The sequence below is a fragment of the Fukomys damarensis genome, unplaced genomic scaffold, assembly GCF_012274545.1.
Source record: "Fukomys damarensis isolate Sample0158 unplaced genomic scaffold, DMR_v1.0_HiC HiC_scaffold_35, whole genome shotgun sequence".
NCBI classification, from domain to species: Eukaryota; Metazoa; Chordata; class Mammalia; order Rodentia; family Bathyergidae; genus Fukomys; species Fukomys damarensis.
Window position 1 is genome coordinate 12,783,442 of NW_022900947.1, and position 4,614 is coordinate 12,788,055.

The 4,614-nt window shown below is 40.9% G+C and overlaps 1 long non-coding RNA gene across 2 annotated transcripts in view; it reads left to right on the plus strand.

The window, feature by feature from the left end:
• Positions 1-542: 542 nt before the first annotated feature.
• Positions 543-4,614, plus strand: part of LOC117284253 — a 25,493-nt gene continuing 21,421 nt past the window's right edge. For both annotated transcript variants that reach the window (XR_004515344.1, XR_004515343.1), the window contains exon 1: positions 543-1,165. This is a non-coding gene — a long non-coding RNA (uncharacterized LOC117284253). The remainder of the gene's footprint in view (positions 1,166-4,614) is intronic.

The following is a 4,614-nucleotide window of genomic DNA, read 5'->3' on the forward strand; positions in this document are numbered from 1 at the left end:
AGCATTTCATACAGTGCCTTCAATGTTAAAAAAAATTTTTAAAAAAGTTGTGGTTTTTCTATAAAATGGAATACTACTCAGCCATAAAGAACAAGAAATTAGAGTCATTCATAGGAAAATGGATACATATTGAGGATATACTCCTAAGTGAAATAAATAAGTCACACATGTATAAATACCGAATAGTTTCTCTGGTGTGAAATACTGGTAAATAAGATCCTAATGATTTAATTGACAGTGTAAAATAGGAAGAAAAGGGCTAAAGGTGTAGGGAAGTGGGAAGGGCAGGGGAAAGGTAATAAGGGAAAAGGAAAAAAACATGAGAAAATAAAAAGTGGAAATAAAGTGTTTGTAAATAGAGAAGGGAGGAGGGGTAAAGGGAGGGCAGGGATAAGGGGAAAAAATGAGAACCAAGACCTGTCAAGAAAAAGTGGAAATAAAGTGTTTGTAAATAGAGAAGGGAGGAGGGGTAAAGGGAGGGCAGGGATAAGGGGAAAAAATGAGAACCAAGACCTGTCATGTAGAGGTACAAGAGCCCAATGATGAATGTAACTGTACTGTATTCCTAAAATGTACCAATAAACTCAATAAGAAAAAAAATTTTATGGAGGGAATTATTTGGGATTCAAAAACTATATATTGTCAATCTCCCACTCTATCAGGTTGGTGAGTCCCCACTTTGGAAGTCAGAGCCCAAAGCTTACTCATCATTGGACTTGCTGCACGCATACACCCCACCTTCTGTACAGGCCCTGAATAACTGAAAGTGTTAAAGAGACTTGATTGCTCAGACTGAACTATCCCAAGTTGTTGCCATTTGGCCTGCTAGCCACTGTTAAATGCATTTTTGCAAAAAGCACGACTCATTTATATAACATATCAGCTCCCCCTTGTGACTATCCTGTAGGGAATTTGACAGGAAATAAAGACACCTTTTAACAATCTGATTCCATTTCTTTTGTAGGGTGATTAGGAAAAATTGATTCTCAAGGATAATCACAGTCATGCACAGAAAACCCAAGCCCATGAAATTAGTGAGACCGGGACTCTTTATGCTCTGATTGTAATGACACATCATTACTACTTGATTCATTTATAAAGGCCCCACACACCTCCAGGAAGACCGAATGCTCCTCCAAACTGCAGAAACAAGTGAACAATGCAGGTCAGTTTATGGAACACGAGCTCAAATAAATATTAACTCAAGAATGTTAGGAATTGCCAGATATTTTCCAATGCCATTATCTTCCATAGGTCTTCATGAACCTACCAAAGGAACTTACTCTAAATACTGAAAATAAAATTACAGTAATAGAGATCCATTTCCAATTCTCAGGTCTGTTTTTATTTCCTCGCCAGGGGACTACATCATTGAAGTCATCTGTGTTATCTTAATACATTCATCCACTTTACTTGTGAAGTAGCACTGGCTAACCTTTTCAGTCTGTGAATTGTTTTCTGATGCCAATCTCATGAGACTCTCACTGCATTTCCCCTGAGGCAGAAGCAGTTGTTCTTCTTCAGCACAGGCAGAGGTCATGGCGGTAGGCACCTCAGAGAAGTTTGTTCTCAACATTGAAATGGTAAGAATGAACTCGAGTCCTAGCAGTAAGCCCAGGTTTTCTGACACTAGAGCCAACTTTCCTTGTGTGCACAAATGTTTCGTGAAGGATTGAAGGGACCACCTGTTAACCATTTGTGTCAGAGCCTTAGAGAATCAGAATCTGGGGCCACCTATGTCTCAATTCTTCTACTTTCCACATTTATTTCTTTTATGATCCACATCTTTATCTCTGTTATTTTGTTTGTGAAAGAATCCTTAAATGTAATGGCATCATTAAAAATTCATACACAGAGCTACATAATAAATATTTACTGAACTCCTACTATGTACCATACACTGAACCCATGATGCAGAGAGAAAGAGAGAGAGATGAGTAAGACGAAGCAGTTGACATCCCAGCTTGGGTTGTCACTAGGAAGTCAGCTGTCAGACTGATTAGAGCTAAGGCAGGACTTGGACCTGCAGGAGACATTCTGAGATTAATGATTCAATTCTCTTCAGAACAGATCATCTCTTGAAAGAGAGTAGAAGGAATAAAAGGAAACAACTGGTATTCATAAGCCAGTCACAAGTTCAAGGCAGAAGACTTTAGGTAGTTGTGTTATGGCAGTTAGAATAGCTCATGCTGAAAGATGACAAGCCACAGATTTCACCCAAGCTATGTCCCTGTGTATCCAACTAGCCCATCCCCTGACTCAGTCCCCCCACTGACTCCCTTTAAAAGAACTCACCCTGTGAGCAGGTGAGGGAATTTGTAACAGAGAACGATCAAAAGCAAAATGGGTTATCCAGGGAACGCAATTACACAGGGAGATCATTAATTGGAAGGCTTATCTCTTCAATGCACTCAGAATGTGTAAACTGCAGTGTTGTGAATTGAATTTCACGCATTCCTATTGTTTGAGAGGAGCTGGCTGTGTGTGGGAGGTGCTGAGTGATTTGCCAGAATGTTGTAAGAACACCAGCAATCAGAAAGCCACTGGGCTCTGAAAAGCCGGGAATTGAGTGAAGGTGTAAAAACCTGAAGGCTAAAGGGAATTGGGACTTTTCACTGAGATGGAGCTTGAAACCGAGGAAGCACAGGCAGTAATGAAGAGGAGGGAAGCCAATGGCAGGGCAGAGGGGATTGGAAAAGGACTTGTTAAGATCCCATTTCATCAATCAAATTTGGATAGCCTGCTGGGACAAAGTCTACCTGGGCTTTGGGTAACAGACTGCTTGATGTTCTGACAATTTAGAAAAAAAAAAGAGTTCAGAATCGAGCACGTATGTTGCGAGGAAGTAAAAAGTCGCTTTAAACCACTCACTTATTTACACAGGACACAAGAAGCAGGAGGAAGTGGAAGAGCTGGTTCCTTCGTATCCTCCGCCCCTCCTCTGACCTTGCACCTCTCTGCCTAAGAGCCCGTGCATTCTGCTGACAAGCCTCTAACCCCATGGCCTGGGCCCGGAATGCTTCCTATACTTTTAGTTCTATACTTTTACTTCATCCTGGTGATCCAACTTTCAGTCCTACTTTCGATATTAATCCCTCCTTCAAATGAGTTTGGCTTAAGAATAGTTTCTGGCTGCTGTGTCAGGGCAGTTTCTACCTTACACTGCAACAGCAGTTTAACATCGTGCTTTTCTACCCTTCCTGCAACTTCTTTGTTCCTTGGGCTGTGAGTTCTACCTTGTCCTTTAGGACTTACCGCAATATGCCCATTCCTTAGGGTAACCTTTTCTGATCCTCAAGCTAAACAGTAGTGAGATGGTTTTTGGAGACCTGTCTTTCTCACTGAACTGTAATCTACCTGCTTTGGTTTTCATGGTGTTCTTACTGTCTAGTAGTCTAACAACTCTATATTGTCTTTGTTCTTTCTTCTGAGTAGTTGATTGTGGAACCCTTGACATGGCTTTGTCTTAGATTTGCTTTGTTCCCTCAGAGCTTAGGAAAATACCTCGTGCACGAGAGAGCTCTTAACTGTGTATTAGATGAATAAATGCTACAAGAAAATAGCAGAGCAGGTCTCTTGGGCTAGGCACTACCAAGACTTGGAGCCAGATGGTTTTTCTGTTGGTCCTGTCCACTGCACTCCAAGATGTTTACTAGCAGGCCTGGCCTCCCCCAGAGGATGCAGGGGACATTCCCACAGCTGTGAGACCGGAAATGTGTCCAGATATCATGGAAACTCTCTACTGAGGATGGGACAGCGGGAGCATCTGTGTGCAAAGTCACACCAGGCAACGAATCACTGAACTAGAGTAAGTATGTTCAAGTCATCCAAGCTGATAAGTTTTTAGTTTCTGCAGAAAAGTGATAGATAACAATTATAATAAAGTAGCTACTTATAATTCCTTAAATATTAATTACTTTGATGCAGGGTATAACCCGAAGTCCTTGGGAAACCAACTTTATGTAGGCAGACAAAGGCCTTTGGGCATTTTCAGAGAACATTCTTGTTCTCGTTTTACTGGGCACAGGAGTATCCTAGTTTATTGCCTAGTTCACACTTAAGTGTTCTTTCTCATTCTCTGATCTAATCAAAGCTTTTGGTGTCAGATTATCACAGCTAGCAATGAAAAAGTAGGAAAAAGATTGGTCAAACGAAATCTAATGAGCACACACATGCATGCGTATATTTAATTAATTTTTTTTTCTCTTGAAGGCAAAACTTTTTGACAGCTGATTGACTGAGTTCTTTGTTAGGGGTCTGCTGTGTTGACACAGAGGGTTGGTTAAGTTTCTTTCCTGCTGGGGAACACTAAATTACATCCCACCAACCTAAGGTCCCCTGGAGTGAACCACACAGCAGTAGAGTTTAGAGACTACAGAAGGTGAAGGCTGGGGTCTTTGAGGTCAGATTTTCTCCATGAAGCAGGACAAACAAAAATTTATAATGCTGAAGTCTTGGTATAATTTTTAAAAGCAGAAGGCCATTGGTTTCCTTCCTGCTACCTCCCCCATTCTTTCTTTGAAGAAAAAGTATAGGAATTATTCCCAGAGGCTACTGGCAGACAGACAGTTTCTAGGTAAGCAGGGTTTCTTTTTTTTTTTTTTTTTTTTTTCC